General features: G+C 44.6%; 1 protein-coding gene across 3 annotated transcripts in view; it reads left to right on the forward strand.

The window, feature by feature from the left end:
• Nucleotides 1-20,045, forward strand: part of MIB1 (MIB E3 ubiquitin protein ligase 1) — a 163,115-nt gene that overhangs the window by 114,104 nt on the left and 28,966 nt on the right. The window lies entirely within an intron of this gene.

Raw genomic sequence — 20,045 nt, forward strand, 5'->3', positions numbered from 1 at the left:
AACGGTCACACACACATCTGTTTTAAAGGACAACTGTAATGAGAGGGATATGGAGGCTGCCATATTTATTTCCTTTTAAACAATACCAGTTGCCTGGTTATCTTGCCGATTCTCTGCCTCTAATACTTTTAGCCATAGTCCCTGAACAAGCATGCAGCAGATCAGGTATTTCTGACCGTATTGTCAGATCTGACAAGATTAGCTGCATGCTTGTTTCTGGTGGAATTCAGACACTACTGCAGCCAAATAGATCAGCAGGGCTGCCAGGTAACTGGTATTGTTTTTCCTGTACACACCCTAGACTGCACTTGCGAGATGAGGCTTGTCTGAGGTGGCCAATAACAACCACCCAACCAAGTAGAGTCTAGCATGCGTACAGCAGCCCCCAATGTAGCCTACGCCTTGGAAAGTGATCAGTCTGATGGATCGATTCTGCTGATCCCTGGCCTAGAGCATTGTTCTCCTCTCTCACCGCAGCCGCAGCGTGACATCACTTGATCGTCACTCCGTCGGCTTGCCACTCATCTGCATAGCAAAAGGGCATGTCACTAGCCTACTGGCTAGCATTGTGCCTGTACAGCGTCAGTCCTGCAATGTCACCTGAAGGATCCGGTCCTTTCCCCACTGGGTAACATACCTCATACATGTGTATGAGCATAGAGGCAGGAGGCCAAGTAGTACTAACTTTTCAGAGGTAGGAAAAAGAAAACTAATCTCCGTTTTATTTTAAAATAGTCTTCAAAAAAGGGGAAATGCCGTATTTTTCGGACTATAAGACGCACTTTTTCTAACCCAAAAGTGGGGAGAAAAGTGGGTGCGTCTTATAGTCCGAACGTGGCAGTTTTACCAATCCCGGCGCTTGTATCCTTTGTACCTTAAAGAAAAGAATGACATCCGCGTTGGGGAGGCAGCAGTGCGATCCCAGGTTCTTCTGAGCGGCATAGCAGCTGCCGCTGTGATAAATGTAAATACCGGTACTCTTGGCAGGTATCCTGTCCGTTCCTCAGCCCTGTAACAGCGCGATCCTCAGAGCTCCCAAGCGGCATAGCAGCTGCCGCTGTGATGAATGTAAATATCGGTACTCTTTGGCAGGTATCCTGTCCCTTCCTCAGCCCCTTAACAGCGCGATCCTTATTGCTCTCAAGAGTCATAGCAGCTGCCGCTATAATGTCCGGGGATGCTAAGGCTTGCTGTGAATCACCTGACAGTACGATCCCGGCAGAAATGTACGTCTTCAGCCACACGGTGTAGTCCTCAGAGGCTTCTGTACTGTGCCCGGTTTACTGGTGCCCTCTCATGACCCCGTTGCACCTGTATTTCCATTCATCACAGTGGCTGCTGCTACAGTATGTTGCTCAGTAAAAACACCTGGGATCGCACTGCTGCTGCCTCCCCACCGCAGACAGAAGCTGTCACCCATGCTGGTGAGATCTGAAATGCCATTGTAGTGATTAGTGTAGCTGGGGGGGGGGAGGGGTTTGTTTAGTGCAGAGTAGTTAGCTGTGGGGGGGGGGGGGGGGGAGGGGAGGCATCAGGAGTGAAGTGTAATGTAGTATAGTTTGTGGGGGTGTTCTGTAGGGGCGACAGGGGTTAGTGTAACTGGACAGTGTAATTTAGGCAGAGGCATCTTAGTGGGGGGAAGGTCTATAAAACACTCCTGGACCATGGATGCACCTAGATTTAGTTTTGTTGTTTTTCCCTTGGTTTTTGCTCTCTAAACCTCGTTGCGTCTTATAGTCCGGAGTGTCTTCTAGTCAGAAAAATAGGGTAATTGATTTAACTTGGGGGATACTTTTTTTATTTAATGTCTTGTGGAATCATTTTTTAAGTGGTTTGTATGTTTGCTGTGCAAAGTTTAAACTACTTGCCACGTGCGCGTTAACATTTCATGTGATCTCCTTTAAGATCTGTCTGCTTGATTAAAGGTGGCCATACACTTATAGATTTGCAGCAGATTCGACCATCCGATAGATTTCTGTCAGATGCCTGTCAGGTCGAATCTGACAGGAGTCTGATGTGGGCCACACACTTAGAACAGATTTCCAATTTATTTCAGAATGAAATCTATTGGAAGTCGATCTAAATGCATTATTGGACCGTTAGATCCAATGCAACTCTATGGGCCATCTATCTGCTGCTAGCAGCAGATCGACTTAGATTTTCCATTCAGTCAGATAGATCAAATCGATCGAAATCGGCCACAAATCGATCGGCTGATTCGATATAATCGATCGATGGCTGAAATTGACCAGTGTATGGACACCTTAACAGTTCCAGGAATAATGGAATATGTAGGTGAGGCATGACTGGAAGTTTCAAAAAACGGCCACATTTTGCCTTCACCGTGCCATGTCACAGTCCATGGTACACCTGTGCTGTATGTCCATTACATTGCTATTATGACGTGTCTAACTTCTGTTGGGAATGGAAGGGACACCAGACAGAATAATGGGCTGTATGTAACATAGAACCCATAGACATAGACTTGTCAGTTGGTCTGTTACCATTTGAGGTGTAGTGTGAGCTGAACCTTAAAGAGAATCTGTATTGTTAAAATCGCACAAAAGTAAACATACCAGTGCGTTAGGGGACATCTCCTATTACCCTCTGTCACAATTTCGCCGTTCCTCGCTGCATTAAAAGTGGTTAAAAACAGTTTTAAAAAGTTTGTTTATAAACAAACAAAATGGCCACCAAAACAGGAAGTAGGTTGATGTACAGTATGTCCACACATAGAAAATACATCCATACACAAGCAGGCTGTATACAGCCTTCCTTTTGAATCTCAAGAGATCATTTGTGTGTTTCTTTCCCCCTGCAGCTATCTTCCACTGAAGTGTCAGGCTGTTTCTTCCTGCAGAGTGCAGACAGCTCTGCCTGTATGTAATTCCTCAGTATGTGAAAGCCCAGCCAGCTCAGAGGAGGATTTATCCAGCTTGTAAAAGATGAGAGAAGAGAGAAGCTGCCCTAATCTAAATAATACACAGGCAGTGTGCAGAGAGGGGCCTGGAGGGGGGAGATGCATCACAGAACCACAACACTGAAGAACTTGGCAGCCTTCCAGACACAGGCTGACAAGTCTGACAAGAGAGAGAGAGAAGTTGATTTATTACAGAGATGGTGATAGTAGAACGTGCTGCAGTAAGCCAGAACACATTAGAATAGCTTTTGGAACTTGTAGGATGATAAAAAACAGGATGCAATTTTTGTTACGGAGTCTCTTTAAGCTATGTACATATAGTAGGCTACTTCCTGATATGATTGTCCATGGTAGTTTAGGATCTGTACAAGTGTCCCTGTCCACTGGCGCCCTCACAGCCAGCTGATTGCTTTTTAAAATCCTAGCCTAACAGCTCCTGGTCGTCATCCTCTCTCCAAAATACACTGTGGCCCTTAGGGCTCGTTTCCATATAGCGCGCTTTCAGCTGCGCATATGGAAACGCAATCGCAGGGACAGCAGACAGTGCATAGACTGCACTGTCTGCCGTTTCCATTCATGTGCGGCGATTCAGCATGGTTTGCTGCATTTCCGGGGACTTAAGTCCGCGATCCCATTCAGTAATGAATGGGATCGCAAGCCCTGCCCAACCCCTGGGAGTGACACTCAGCGTGCTACAATGGATACAAGCCCTTATCCAGTGTAACTTTTTCTCCAGAGTTTTCTCCCAGGAGCTCATTTGTCATTTTATCTGAAAAAAATTACTTTTTGCCTTCTTAAAACAGAAGGTATTTGCAGATATTCAGCTTACATTAAGCAAGTGCCTTACTTCAGGTCAGTGAGTGAATATCCAAATAACTCCTTTGTTCCTGAATAGCCAGGTTTTTACATTCAGAGTCGCTGGTGTGTACAGCATATACAGTATGTAGACCACTGGTCTTCAAACTACGGCCTGTGGGACAATGGCGGCCCCCCGAGGCTTTTTCACTGGCCCCCAAACACAAAATGTATATCTTATAGATGTGGCCCACTGCACCTTTAAATATTGGCGGTCCACATGTAGAGTAGCAGTGCTGGCACCTTCCATCTACATACTGAAGAAGCCAGCAAACAGTCATTCGCTGGCTTCCAATCCAATTCTGCATCAGGTAGGTTGTCACCTCGGTATGGTTCATTGTGGTGCACAAAGACCACCTTTGGGCACCGCATGACTGAATGGCTGCTGCTAGGAGTTAATCTCCGGGCATGATTGGGGGAAATCAATACCTAGATTCAATGGAATGTTTTTTATGTATGTTCCCGGCCCCCCAGCAGGCTGAAGTATGTTGACCTGGCCCTTGACTGAAAAACTGTATATGTGGATTCCAGTTGGGCAGTTCCTGTTGAATAACAAGATGGGTGTTTTATAAGTTATTAAGGTATAAGTTATATAAGGTATAAGCTTTCACTATCAATTATATTAGCTGCTGTGGAAAACGTGTGCATTTTCTGCATACAAACACACATGGTGTTAAGAAAATGCATGCAGAAAACTGAAAGACAACTGTGTCCCCTGCCTTACAGCATTTTTGCTCCAGGCAGTCTCTCTAGCATGGAACACCCAGAATGGTGATTTGGCTTGTGCTAGAAAACAGCCATGACTTTCCATGTGAACAGGTTATAATCAGAGCAAAACGGCACATTTTAAACGACAACTGAAGTGAGAGGGATATGGAGGCTGACACTTTATTCCCTTTTAACCTCTAAACGTCCATGTAATGCCAATGGGCGTGAATGTGGTGGCAGCCCCAGGACCGGCTAACGCCAATTGGCGTCAAGTCCTGGGGCAGGGTTTTGCAGGAGATCGTGCACTCTGCTCCGCCATCAGACTCCCAGCAGCGATCGCCGCTAGGAGACTGTTAGACAGCGGTTCGCTGTCTATTTACAATATACAGTGTTGCGATCTACGGCAGCGCTGTACTGGGGACAGCTGTGTCACTCAGCTGTGCCCTCTGGCAGCACAAAAGTGATCAGCTCTCATAGGCTGAAGCCTATGGTAGCCGATCGCTGTCATTGGGTAGCCAGGGGGAGGGCGGGCATGGAAAAAAAAGCAATTTATTTGCAAAATAAAAAAATATTTGTACAAAAATAAACATAACAGGAGCAATCACAGCCCACCAACAGAAAGTTCTGTTGGTGGGCAGAAAGGGGGGGGGGGGGAATCACTTGTGTGCTGAGTTGTAGAGGCCCCTGAAAGCTGCAGTGGCCTAATTAGTGAAAAATAGCCTGGCCACTAGGGGGGTGTAAGCCTATGGTCCTAGGGTGGTTAACTACTTGCCAACTGCTCCACGCCAATTGGCATGAGCAGTGCGGCAGCCCCAGGACCGCTCCACACCGATTTGCATTAACGGCCTTCTATGGGGCTAGCAGGAGATCGCGTGCAGGCTGCGCGTGCATCAGCTACGCCTTCAGTCTCCCAGCAGCGATCGCCGCTCAGAGACTATTAGACGGTAAAACCGCCATCTATTAGGGTAGTATAGCGCTGCGATCTAAGCCAGCGCTCTACTGGGAACAGCTGTGTGACACGGCTGTCCCCCTCGGACACCAGACATCGATTGGCTCTCATAGGCAGAAGCCTATTACAGCCGATCACCGTGATTGGCCGGCTGCGGGGAGGGAGGGGAAAAAAATTATTAAAGAAATAGTATTTTTTTTTTTTATTTAAAAAACAATATTTGTATGAAAAAAAAAAATTAACATGAGGGGAGCGATCAGACCCCACCAGCAGAGAGTTTCTTGGTGGGGAGAAAAGGGGGGGGGGGAATCACTTGTGTGCTGAGTTGTGCGGCCCTGCAGCTTGGCTGCAGTGGCCTATTTAACAAAAAAAGGCCTGGTCTTTAGGGGGGTTTAATACTGCGGTCCTCAAGTGGTTTACCAATGCACATTGCTTGGATGCTCTGCTGTCCCACTGTTTCTACTACTTTTAGCCATGGACCTTAACCTAGCATGCAGATCAGATGTTTCTGACAGGATTAGCTGCATGCTTGTTACAGGTGTGCGATTTGGACACTACTGCAACTAAAGAGGTCAGCAGGACTGCCAGGCAACTGGTGTTACTTAAAAGGTAACAAATATTGCAGCCTCCATATCCCTTTCACTTCAGTTGTACTTTAAGTAAATAAGCAGTGGTGGTTTCTGCATTTCTCATGACAGGTGTGCTTAATTATATGATGCCTTTGTTATGTAATACATAATGATACTGACCACAGCTCTGCATAAATGTACTCAATAAGGTAGTACAATTTTTTTTAAAAAACTTTGTAAGTATTCTGTTTCTGGTTTTAGCATCAGCGAGTGATAAAGTGTGTTGCCCTACACAGTAAGTCTGCTAATGTGTTAGCAGGATCTTATTTTTTTTCTTGCTTTGGCAAAGCAATTTATATGTAGGCAGCAGTGGAAGCATGAGCCTAAACTGTCATAAAAAAACATAACACGCTTCATTTGCTTTTACTGAGTACTAACACAGTCAGTTGGACATGGAAACACCCTTGTTTTTGACAAGGAGAAAATATTTTTAGTTTTTATAAAACATGGAAAACTCTAGTGTTACCCACAGCATCCAGTCACATTCCAGCTCCTGTGCTGGCTATTAATATAAGAGTCTGATTGTACAGTGTGAGGGCCTACCAGACTGATTATAACATGAATAGATTAGCAGAGGCCCATATACTGCATAATTGGTAATTAGAATGAAAAATTACATGGCTGTTTGTGAGACCATCATGTCTTTATATTACTGAAGGTTATCAAAAAGCTGATATCTGTCTCCTGTGGTATACAGTTTACCCAGTATTTTGTTTTACCTAATCGGTTTGTTTTCAATTTATACAACTTTAGGCTAATTAATTAATTAATTGTGGTGGCTGGATAGTGTACTGGTTAAGGGCTCTGCCTCTGACACGGGAGACCAGGGTTTGAATCTCAGCTCTGCCTGTTCAGTAAGCCAGCACCTATTCAGTAGGAGACCTTGGGCAAGTCTCCCTAACACTGCTACTGCCTATAGAGCGCATCCCAGTGGCTGCAGCTCTGGCGCTTTGAGTCCGCCAGGAGAAAAGCGCAATATAAATGTTCTGTGTTTGTCTCTGTTTTGTTTGTTTAATTGTGAATATGCTTGTAGAATGCATCCTTCCAGCAACTGTCACCAGCTAAAAGTAGCCCCAACCTGTTTATGTAACATCCTAGTAGGGAAGAGGTTAACATATATACCTGTGGGTGGGATAGCTGGGGTATATTTGTCCCTGTCTCATTAGTCTAGGCTGGGGATGAGCTAAGTGAGTCTATATTTAGACATTTCAAGCAACACTTTTTTTTCATAACACAAAACGTGCATGGCTTGGTTGCTGCTTCCCAGTGTCACTGTACATCTGTCATTTCTATAAGTGTGTACTCTGAGAGTAAGTTACTATATACAGGAGACAAGTGCCACACAATGCTATGTGTAGTTACAGGTTGCACACTTTACTGATCTATTGTGTTTTCCAGTAGAGCAGCTCAAAATTAGGAAAAATGTATATTTAGTGTGAACTATATTTTGTCCCAGCGCTTTTTTTTCTTTTTGGAATGTTTACCCGTATAATGGTGTATAAACTATTGCCCTGTATTCCTGACTACAAAACGATTGATGTTTTCTGCACTTTTGTGGGCTTATGGCTCTCATACTAATCCTGGCCCAAACTCATGTATTAACCACTTAACGACCTCCCACTGCACAGGGGCGGCCAGAAAGTGGATCTCGTAAGGACCGCTGCATGTACAAGAGGCGGCGGTCCTTGTACGGGCATGGGCGGAGCGATCGCGTCATCTGTGACGCGATCCTCCGCCAGGGATCGATGGCCGGGGATTTAGCCTCCAGCTCGCAGGCCACTTAGCAGCGCCGGCGGACGGAGGAATACACATATCCGCATGCAAAGCGTATAATAGGCTTTGTAATGTATACAAAGCCTATTATACAGGCTGCTTCCTGCCCTGGTGGTCCCAGTGTCCGAGGGACCACCAGGGCAGGCTGCAGCCACACTAGTCTGCACCCAATCACACTGATCCCCCCCCCCTGCCCCCTGATCGCCCACAGCACCCCTCAGACCCCCCCTGCCCACCCCCCAGACCCCTGTTTGCACCCAATCACCCCCCTAATCACCCATCTGTCACTATCTGTCAACACTATATTTTTTTTTTTATTCCCTAAACTGCCCCCTGCTCCCTCCTGATACCCCCCCCCACCCCTCAGATTCTCCCCAGACCCCCCCCCCCCATGTACTGTATGCATATATCCCCCCTGATCACCCCCCCCCCCCCCGATAACCCACTGATCACCTGTCAATCACCCATCAATCACCCCCTGTCACTGCCACCCATCAATCAGCCCCTAACCTGCCCCTTGCGGGCAATCTGATCACCCTCCCACACCAATAGATCGCCCGCAGATCCGATGTCAGATCACCTCCCAAGTGTATTGTTTACATCTGTTCTCTACCCTAAACACCCCCTAATTACCCATCAATCACCTCCTGTCACTGCTACCCATCAGATTAGACCCCTATCTGCCCCTAGGGCACTCAATCACCCGCCCACACCCTCAGAACGCCCTCAGACCCCAGCCCTGATCACCTCGCCAGTGCATTGCTTGCATCTATTCCCCCCTCTAATCACACCTTGAGACACCCATCAATCACCTCCTGTCACCCCCTAGCACACCTACCCATCAGATCAGGCCCTAACTTGCCCCGTGTGGGCTCCTGATCACTCGGCCAAACCCTCAGATCCCCCTCAGACCCCCTTCTGATCACCTCCCCAGTGCATTGATTGCATCTATTTTCCCCTCTAACCACCCCCTGAGACACCCATCAATCATCTCCTGTCACCCCCCCCCCCCCCCCTAGCACTCCTATCCATCAGATCAGGCCCAATACAACCTGACATCTAAAAGGCCACCCTGCTTATGACCGGTTCCACAAAATTCGCCTCCTCATAGACCACCTGTCATCAAAATTTGCAGATGCTTATACCCTTGAACAGTCATTTTGAGACATTTGGTTTCCAGACTACTCACCTCACGGTTTTGGGCCCGTAAAATGCCAGGGCTTTATAGGAACCCCACAAGTGACCCCATTTTAGAAAAGACACCCCAAGGTATTCTGTTAGGTGTATGACAAGTTGATAGAAGATTTTATTTTTTGTCGATAGTTAGCGGAAATTGATTTTTATTGTTTTTTTTTTCACAAAGTGTCATTTTTCGCTAACTTGTGACAAAAAATAAAATCTTCTATGAACTCGCCATACACCTAACGGAATGCCTTGGGGTGTCTTCTTTCTAAAATGGGGTCACTTGTGGGGTTCCTATACTGCCCTGGCATTTTAGGGGCCCTAAACCGCGAGGAGTAGTCTAGAAAACAAATGCCTGAAAATGACCTGTGAATAGGACGTTGGGCCCCTTAGTGCACCTAGGCTGCAAAAGTGTCACACATGTGGTATCGCCGTACTCAGGAGAAGTAGTATAATGTGTTTTGGGGTGTATTTTTACACATACCCATGCTGGGTGGGAGACATCTCTCTGTAAATGGACAATTGTGTGTAAAAGAAATCAAACAATTGTCATTTACAGAGTTATTTCTCCCACCCAGCATGGGTATGTGTAAAAATACACCCCAAAACACATTATACTACTTCTCTTAAGTACGGCGGTACCACATGTGTGGCACTTTTTTACACCCTAAGTGCGCTAAGGGGCCCAAAGTCCAATGAGTACCTTTAGGATTTCACAGGTCATTATGCGACATTTGGTTTCAAGACTACTCCTCACGGTTTAGGGCCCCTAAAATGCCAGGGCAGTATAGGAACCCCACAAATGACCCCATTTTAGAAAGAAGACATCCCAAGGCATTCCGTTAGGTGTATGGTGAGTTCATAGAAGATTTTATCTTTTGTCACAAGTTAGCGGAAAATGACACTTTGTGAAAAAAATCAATTAAAATCAATTTCCGCTAGCTTGTGACAAAAAATAAAATCTTCTATGAACTCACCATACTCCTAACGGAATACCTTGGGGTGTCTTCTAAAATGGGGTCGTTAGTGGGGTTCCTATACTGCCCAGGCATTTTAGGGGCCCTAAACCGTGAGGAGTAGTCTTGAAACAAAAATGACCTGTGAAATCCTAAAGGTACTCATTGGACTTTGGGCCCCTTAGCGCAGTTAGGGTGCAAAAAAGTGCCACACATGTGGTATTGCCGTACTCAGGAGAAGTAGTATAATGTGTTTTGGGGTGTATTGTTACACATACCCATGCTGGGTGTGAGAAATCTCTCTGTAAATGGACAATTGTGTGTAAAAAAAAATAAAAATCCAAATATTGTCATTTACAGAGATATTTCTCCCACCCAGCATGGGTATGTGTAAAAATACACCCCAAACCACATTATACTACTTCTCCTGAGTACAGCAATACCACATGTGTGGCACTTTTTTGCAGCCTAACTGCGCTAAAAATACACCCCAAACCACATTATACTACTTCTCCTGAGTACAGCAATACCACGTGTGGCACTTTTTTGCAGCCTAACTGCGCTAAGGGGCCCAAAGTCCAATGAGCACCTTTACAAAAAAAAAACCCCAAAATGCGAGGACAGTAAACACACCCCACAAATGACCCCATTTTGGAAAGTAGACACTTCAAGGTATTCAGAGAGGGGCATGGTGAGTCCGTGGCAGATTTCATTTTTTTTTTGTCACAAGTTAGCAGAAATGGAAACTTTTTTTTTTTTTTTTCTTGTCACAAACTGTCATTTTCCGCTAACTTGTGACAAAAAGTAATATCTTCTATGAACTCACTATGCCTCTCAGTGAATACTTTGGGATGTCTTCTTTCCAAAATGGGGTCATTTGGGGGGTATTTATACTATCCTGGAATTCTAGCCCCTCATGAAACATGACAGGTGGTCAGAAAAGTCAGAGATGCTTGAAAATGGGAAAATTCACTTTTTGCACCATAGATTGTAAACGCTATAACCTTTTACCCAAACCAATAAATATAGGCTGAATGGGTTTTTTTTTTTTTTTTTATCAAAAACCTGTTTGTCCACATTTTTTGCGCTGCATGTATACAGAAATTTTACTTTATTTGTAAAATGTCAGCACAGAAAGTTAAAAAAATATTTTTTTTGCCAAAATTCATGTCTTTTTTGATGAATATAATAAAAAGTAAAAATCGCAGCAGCAATCAAATAGCACCAAAAGAAAGCTTTATTAGTGACAAGAAAAAGAGCCAAAATTAATTTAGGTGGTAGGTTGTATGAGCGAGCAATAAACCGTGAAAGCTGCAGTGATCTGAATGGGAAAAAGTGTCTGGTCCTTAAGGGGGGTAAAGCCCACGGTCCTCAAGTGGTTAAGAACCTATGTATTTTCCTGCATCATAAAATTTCAGTCAAGAAATCGAGCTTAGGGGTCATTCACGCTTACGATTGTAATTTTGCTGCAATTGTGATTCTCATTTGGTGAAATGAGAATCGCATTGCAATCGCTCCAGAAATGATGCATACAGTGCGTTTGCGATTTCTGGAAATTGCAAGCGCTGCAGTGTGAATGATCCCATATTGGCGATCAGCAAAGCATTCCTGCAGAGCACCCCAGTGTGAATGGGCCCTTATTTTCGCTACCTAGTACACATATACAAGGTGCAGTAAATTGTTTTCAGTATTCAGTAGCGGTGCATTGTGGGTAACCACAGATGTTCAATTAGAGCTGAATTATCGCAAATACCGTCTTAACCAGTAATGAAGGGTAAGCATACCAAAGTGCATATCATGTTCTGCTATCAACCTATAGTCCATTAACAGTGCTCAGTTGCACTGCAGAATAAATCTGCATGTCAATTCATTGCCCAGACAATTCTGTGGGACTGTTCGCAGTACTGTGTCATAACTGATTGCGGTATTCTAACTCGCTGCATGCAGGATTTGTATTAACGTCTGTGTCCAGTCTATTGCAGTTCACACTCATTATAACACAATGCATGCATTCTACAACTGACCATTATGAAATCCAGCCTAAAAGTATATTTAAATCTATACATGTAGGTGCCTTTATAGTTGGCATACACAGAAACTGTATGAACAATCTTATGTGAGTGATCTGTTACTAAATCAGTACAATGTTAACTGCAAAAAAAAGAGCCCTCTTGAAAGTTAAAAAAGTACACCAAACTGCAAATCCCAAGTATGCAAAAAGATAAGTTTAGTTATGCAAACAATACAAGATATGTATAATTAAAAACAGTATTAAAAGATCCCCACAATTTGATTCTAGTCAGATATTGTATTGTTTGAATAAATAAACTTATCATCTTTTTGCATACTTGGGGCTTGATTCACAAAGCCGTGCAAACTGTTTAGCACATGAAGTGCCGTTCGTGGACTTTTGCGTGCGCAAAGTGCCACGATTCGCGCGATCGTGTACTTTTGCGCGCGCAGTTTGCTGAGAATCGCGGGAAAAGTCCGCGATCGCGCGAATTGCGGCACTTTGCGCGAGCAAAAGTCTGCAAGTGGCACTTCACGTGCTAACTGTTTAGCACACCCGTGCTAAACAGTTTGCACGGCTTTGTGAATCAAGCCCTTGGAGTTTGCAGTTTGGTGTAATTTTTCACTTTCAAGCGGGCTTATTTTTCCTTTTTGCTGTTGCAGGCTTCTTTTAGTCTATTGGGCCCTTGCTATTTATAAATTAGTAAGACTGTCCTGCATACTAATGCAGCAATAGGAGAGCTTGGTGGTGGGAAGGTAATGCACTACAAAGGGCAGTGTAGTGGCTTGCCTTGTTGGAATGCTCTGGAATTCAAGGCATCTAGTTGTGTCACTTTGTCTGTAGAACGTTAAATCAGATTCACGTTTGTTGTTAATTGCAAAGTGTTTGTTGAAGCTTGGCTGATGTTTGTGGAAAGGCAACAATATTTTCCTGAAAGCCAGAAATTGCTCTATAACTGGAGTTTGCATGAACACCTGTGAAACAGTCATGTAATCTTTTTACTTTAGTTACATTATACATTAATTGGGGGATTTAACAAGACAGGTGCATAAGAAATTGGACCAAAACTGGAGCAATTGTCCAGAGCAACCAATCATTTTTCAGCTATTAAATTAAAGCTGATTCCTCTCCATGTCTGCCCTCTCATCCTCCAGATTTCTGTGTTTTGATAAATCCGTTCCATTCAGTTTTTGATCAACAGGAATAACTCTGGTTAACAGCCTGTTCAGGTTTCAAATATGATTAGGGTTTTTATAATCAAAGCAATGAAACCTTTGATTGCAAACAAATATTTACTGTCCTCTTTTTCTATAGTGAAACCATATTGGACATTTCTACAGAGTACATTTAACAAATCACTCATCGCTGATGCAGGCAGAGAGTGTCCTTGATGGAACGAAACTGAGGACCTCAGTACAGTGTTTACTTACCACCTTGTTAACATTATAACAAACCTGGTATTAGTTTAAAGTGGATCTGAGATAAACTTTTACTCATTGCATAATTGTGTTCCTTTCATATAGCTTAAGGCTGGTTTCACAGTGGGACGTTAAAGTCCCACGTTACAGCAGCCAGTAACGCAGCCTAACTCACAGCACTGTAAAATCAATGTGCTGTTCACACGTTGCGTTACATAGTAACGCAGCACGTTTAAACAAAGTGCTGCATGCTGTACGTTATACTGGGCTAAGCCACGTTAGACTGCTTGCACTGCATTGCAGTAATGTTGGAGGAGGAGGTCTACCCTCCTCAGCAGCCAGCCACATGGCTAATTAATATTCACTGCACTGTGGTGACTCATGGTGGAACTGTAGTGTTGTCCGGATCATGAACAAATGGTTCATTTGATCCGAATCTTTTTTGTGAGTCGAATCATCCGGATCATCACAATGAAAGATTCGGTTCACAGTGGATGTCTGTCTGGAAGAAACAGGAACATACAGAATGTACAGTGCAGGAAAAGTCCTGTCCTGCTAGTCATTTCACCCCCAGGTCTGCTTCCCTAGTAAAATGATTCAAATGATTTGGTTCAAAGATCCAGATCTTTTCAATGATCCGAATCCTTAAAAAGATCTGGACTTCCTATCACTAACCTCGAGCGGCTGCTTTGAGAGCTGCATAACGCAGCTCAATCTAACATCCAACTTCAACACCACCATGCGTTGCGTTAGGGGCACGTTATGTGACCATAACGTCCCCTAAAACGCAACGTCTTAGTGTGAAAGTAGCCTAAAGGGCATTCTTCAAGCCAAATACTTTTTTGTTTGTTTTAATACTCTAGTTCCCTATAAACTAAGGGCTCTTTCACATCAGACAACGCGAACAGGAGCCGTTCTCCTGCACGCGTTGTCTGCCTGCGGCGTGTCGTCGGGTATCTGCGGTGCGACGCAATCAGCGGCGGTAGCTGGTAATTAAACCCGACGGAAAACGCCGGCTCGCGGGTGCGTTGGAGGTAAAACTGCGCCCGGGTGCGTCGGAACCGCAACGCATCGAAACGCAGCATCGAGTGTGAAAGGTAAAATGAAAGTCTATGGACTTTCATCTTACTTTGGTTAACGCAAACGGCTTCCATTTGCGTTAACGCAGAAAGTCTGCCCTAATGTGAAAGAGCCCTAAACAAGCCTTGCCCACAGCTTCTCCAGAGTGCCTTGGCACTCTGACTAATGTAGCAAGGGCTTATGGGAGCTCAGTCTGGGCAGGAGGTGGAGGAGGAAGTTTCTAGCCAAAGATTTCAGAGGCAGAGGGGAGGAAGGAGGAGGAGAGGGGAGTAAAGCTTTCACAGGCTGAGAGCTGGAGATACAGGTCAGCTTGCCTGTGTGTAATGTGACAAACAGAACATGGCCGCTCTCATTGTATCACAGGAATAAATAATTCTAAACTGTTGAAGCTGTATGCAGCTAAATTTGCTGAGTAAACTATCTAAACTTTAGATAAGATATATAGACAAGTTACTTGTTATAGTCCGTTTTTAATCGCTTTAAAGGACAACTGTAGTGAGAAGAATATGGAGGCTGAATGGGAACACCTGAGGATGCACACCAATCTTAAGAAAAACAGTATAACATATACTGGGTGCTGTGTAGCAATAATGACCATAGAAAATGTATATTAAACACGCACACCATGAAATTTGTTGCAAAAAATAAAATTTGTATTGAGACAAAATGGGTCACAAAACATGTTAGTGATACCACATAAATATAATACAAAAAATATACAAAAGCACTATATGGTTACCGCACTCTTGGCATAAACATGAACCCCAATGCAATGTGGGGGCAAGATAGCTTTAAGTAGCAATATGAGAACAGGGTAGCTTTTGAATAGCAGTGCTGACCATTAGTGAATAATAGCAATCATGTCCATAGACAAATGTAAGGCAAAATAGTCCAGACAAGTGGCAAACAGAGAGAGCGGAGCTCTGACACCGCAAAGTTACCCAGACTCCACCGCACCCCATCTGCTCCAGTTGCTGCTTTCTACTTGCTAAAGCCCATCGAGAAAGAACATGGTTCCGCGTGTCTGGGTAACTTTGCGGTGTCAGAGCTCCGCTCTCTCTGTTTGCCACTTGTCTTAACTATTTTGCCTTACATTTGTCTATGGACATGATTGCTATTATTCACGAATAGTCAGCACTGTTATTCAGAAGCTACCCTGTTCTCATATTGCTACCTAAAGCTATCTTGCCCCCTCATTGCATTGGGGTTTATGTTTATGCCATCTCTTTCATTCTCATACGAGTGCTGTAACCATTTAGTGCTTTTGTATATTTTTTGTATTATATTTATGTGGTATCACTGACATGTTTTGTGACCCATTTTGTCTCAATACAAATTAATTGCAATGAATTTCATGGTGTGCGAGTTTAATATACATTTTCTAAGAATATGGAGGCTGCCATATTTATTTTTTTAAAGGGGAACTTCAGCCTAAACAAACATACTGTCATTAAGTTACATTAGTTATGTTAATTAGAATAGATAGGTAATATAATCTCTTACCCACCCTGTTTTAAAAGAGTAGGCAAATGTTTGTGATTAATGGGGGCTGCCATCTTTTTGGTTGAAAGGAGGTGACAGGGAGCAGGAGACACCGTTCCAACTGTCCTGTGTCCTGATAACCCCTCCCAGTTGCATGCGCTAGGCTTCAAATGTCAAATTCAAAATGTAAAAAAAAAAGAAAAAAAATTGCACCAAAACAGCAGAACGAGAACAAAATCTGAAATCCCATCATGCTTTGCACAGCATCAGGGGAAAAAAGCCCGGGCAGTTTTCTTCTGTGCAGCTAAAAATGACGCTTGTATAAGAGAAACAAAGTTCTGATGCTGTGAAACTGTTAAAGAAACACCAGGCCTTTTTAGTGCTGCTGAGTCGATTTTTAGTCTGGAGGTTCACTGTAAGAAACTGATAAGATTTTTACTGCAGGGAAGTTAAAAGGGTCATTAGCTCTGCTTGTGTTATAGTTTAAAATACAGTGTGTGGCTTGTAATTGCAAATATGACAGAATTATGCAATGTTATAAAACAAAAAGCTGTATATCTAAAAATTTAAATATGAGACTATTTTCTTTTCTACTAATGGTCTATTAATTATCAGTACTACACATACAATACAATTCAATACCCGTATTTTTCGGACTATAAGACGCTCCGGACTATAAGACGCACCTAGGTTTAGAGGGCAAAAACCAGGGAAAAAAAATATATCCTAAACCTAGTGCATCTATAGTGCAGGGGTGTCTTATAGACCTTCCTCCCCCCAATTATGTCCTCCTTGTACCTTTCAAGTAGCTCTTGTGCCCTGCTTTGTCCCATATCCCTGTGTCCAGTGTCCCCATCTCCTCCATATCAGTGTCCTCTGTCCCATATGATCCCATACATTATTGCTGTGTATTCTCTCCTCCTGTCGTCCATCCTGCTGTGTATTCTGTCCCTGTGTCCTTTCTTCCGCTGTGTATCTGGGCTCTGTATCCTGTGTCCATGTCTGCTGTGTATTGCCCACTGTTTGTCTCCTGGCCTCTTTGTGTCCGTGTGCTTGATCTTGCTGTGTACCCTGTGTCCGTGGTGTATTGCCCGCTCTCTGTCCCCTGCTCTCTTCCCCCCCTTCCTTTGTCCCCGGATTCAGACCCCTTTTCCATACTTAGCTGCAGCATTCTACCTGATGTCTGTCCCTCTGTGTACTCGATCCAGCTATGTATCCTATATACACGTGTCTGCTGTGTTTTGTCCGCCGTCTATGTCCTGCCTTCTTTGTGTCCGTGTCCTTTGTTCCTTGTCACGCTATGTATCCAGTGTCCGTGGTGCCCGCTGTCCCGTGCCCTATGTCCCCGAGTGCAGACCCGTTTGTCCATACTTAGCTGCAGCACACCGCTCCGATGAAGAGGAAACAGCCATCTTCTCGGTCTTGAGGGTGTCCGTGGTGCCCGCTGACCGCTGTCCCGTGCCCTATGTCCCTGTGTGCAGACCCGTTTGTCCATACTTAGCACACCGCTCCGATGAAGAGGAAACAGCCATCTTCTCGGTCTTGAGGGCGGGAGCAGAGCGACATCACTGGGGCCAATCACTGCAATCCCTGCAACTGAGGGAGTGCAGTGATTGGCCCCAACGATGGTGCCCTGCTCCCGCCCGCGAGACCAGCGCGTCCTATTAGGAAGGGAGCAGGAGCAGTGAGCTGCTGTGATTGGCGGTTTGGGGCAGCGCCTCTCAGCTTGATTGGTAGATGGCTGCTTCATCGGAGCTGCAGCTAAGTATGGACAAGCGGGTCTGCACTCGGGGACATAGGGCACGGGTCAGCGGTCAGCGGGCACCACGGACACTGGATACATAGCGTGACAAAGGATATGGACACAAAGAAGGCACGACGGGCGAAACACAGCAGACACGGACACAGCATACACAGCGGGAGAAGGACATGGCCACAGGATACACAGCGGGATCAAGGACACAAAGGGACAGACACCAGGTAGAATACACATGGGTACAGAGGACACATAGGTGCCGGTCCAAATTTTAGTATTCGGACTATAAGACGCACTGACTTTTCCCCCCAACTTTTGGGGGAGAAAAAGTGCGTCTTATAGTCCGAAAAATACGGTATATCATAAGTTTGTTTTTTTTTTTTTCCTGTCCGTGTCATTTTAAGCAATAACAGTTGCCTGGCAGATATGACAATATTGGTAGAAACCTCTGATCTGTTGCATGCTTGTTCAGGGTCTATGGCTGAAAGCATTAGAGGCAGAGGATCAGCAGGACTGCCAGGCAACTGGTACTGGTTAAATGGAAATAAATATAGCAGCCTCCATATCCCTCTTGCTTCAGTTGTCCTTAAGCTACTTAGTTTTGTAAGTTACCATATTTTACTTGAAGGTAGAACCAAAACGAGCAAAAAAACAAAACAAAAACCTACTTCTATCTTGTGCTCACTTAATTATCCTCACAATCCCCTTCCGCCCGCACCCCCGAATGGTAATGGTGACTAAGGTTATATAATTGCCCTTTCCAGGGATGGGCACTGCATACTACCTTTCAATTGTTAGATGGCATGGGAAGGTAAGGGTTGGTTCACACGGGTGTCTGCCGCCATATCATTCAAATGCATTTCTGCAAGCATGACCTGTTCTGTGACATCTTCCAGTGGTTTTCACACCTGCAGGGGGACAATGAGACACTGTGGTAAGCAACCCTGGAAGAAGCATGTTTCTTCCAAGGTCGGGCTAAAACAACAGGGAAATTGGAATGAAGTGTTTGCGCAAATGACGGTAACGAAGTTAAAAGTGCTGCCCATTCACTTGAATGGGCAACTCTTGCTGCAGACAACAACCTGCAGTCGTCCGCATGAATCAGCCCTAAAGCTGGAGTTCCTTTGTAATGCAGGGCTGCGGCATAGTAGCTCCAGTGACAAGAATTGGCTTATCAAATTACCATGGGAGAGGCAAGATTGCTCACTTTCGCTGTATTCACTGTGGCACATAAGTGAGAAGTAAGCCGTGGAATACTGAAGAGTACATTTATTTTATTTATTTATTATTTATTTATTGTATTTATAAAGCGCCAACATATTACGCAGCACTCTTACTGAAGAGATGTTCCTAGCTTTCTTTGTACAGTGGGGGTTTTTTTTTCATTCATTTCGGCTGAGATATGCCTGGGCATCACACAGAGACTTGGTGCATGTGCATATTAAAGTGTTTTGTTTTTTGTGTTTTTTTTAACTTGCCAGACTAAGCCACTTCTCTTGCCTTTTGCAGCTCTGCCAATAAACAAGTGACTGGGTGCTTTGTGACAAACGGTTTGACATTTTGCCACTGATATCACAGTTGTTGTAGGCAGTATCTGAAGCACTGACTATGAGCACAGATCATCCACAAAATAAAGGCACTGGCTGGATATAGAAACACAGGCCACTTGACTTGCTATGGATATGAGCACAACTAGAAGTCAGTTAGCACCACTTAGGTCATATTGTGACTTAAACATTCTGAAGCCAATTTTAAAACAGCTTTTTACCTTTTATTTGCTAGGCATGTTTGCCCCTGTTAAAACGCAGCTATCCCACTGCAGAACAAGGTTTTTTTTTACCCATCCCGTGGGGCACATTGCGGGCATTGCTTCCATGAGAGGCAGAGCTTTTGGCTGCAGCTCTGCCTCTACACTCGTCTATCAGCGCTGATCGCCGCCTTTCCCCACCCCTCTGTCTTCCTTCACTGAAAGGGGCGGGGAGAGGCGGAGGTACGCGCTGATTGACACGCATGGAGGTAGAGCTGCAGCCGAAAGCTCTGCCTCCCTGGGCAGCAATATCCACGACCAAGAAAGTCGTGGATTTTGCACAGGGGATTTGGGGGGTAAAAAAATCCTCGTTCTGCTGCGGGATAGTGGCGTTTTAACAGTGGAAAACATGCCTAACATAAATAAAAGGTAAAAAGCAGTTTTTTAAGTTGCTTCAGAGTCTCTTTAAAGAGAACCCGAGGTGGGAATTACTTTTACTATTGGGGCACAGAGGCTGGTTGTGCGCACTAAGACCAGCCTCTGTTGCCCCATCGTGTGCCTCCATGTCCCCCCTGCTCG

This window comes from Hyperolius riggenbachi, chromosome 5 (assembly GCF_040937935.1).
Source record: "Hyperolius riggenbachi isolate aHypRig1 chromosome 5, aHypRig1.pri, whole genome shotgun sequence".
Taxonomy (NCBI): Eukaryota; Metazoa; Chordata; class Amphibia; order Anura; family Hyperoliidae; genus Hyperolius; species Hyperolius riggenbachi.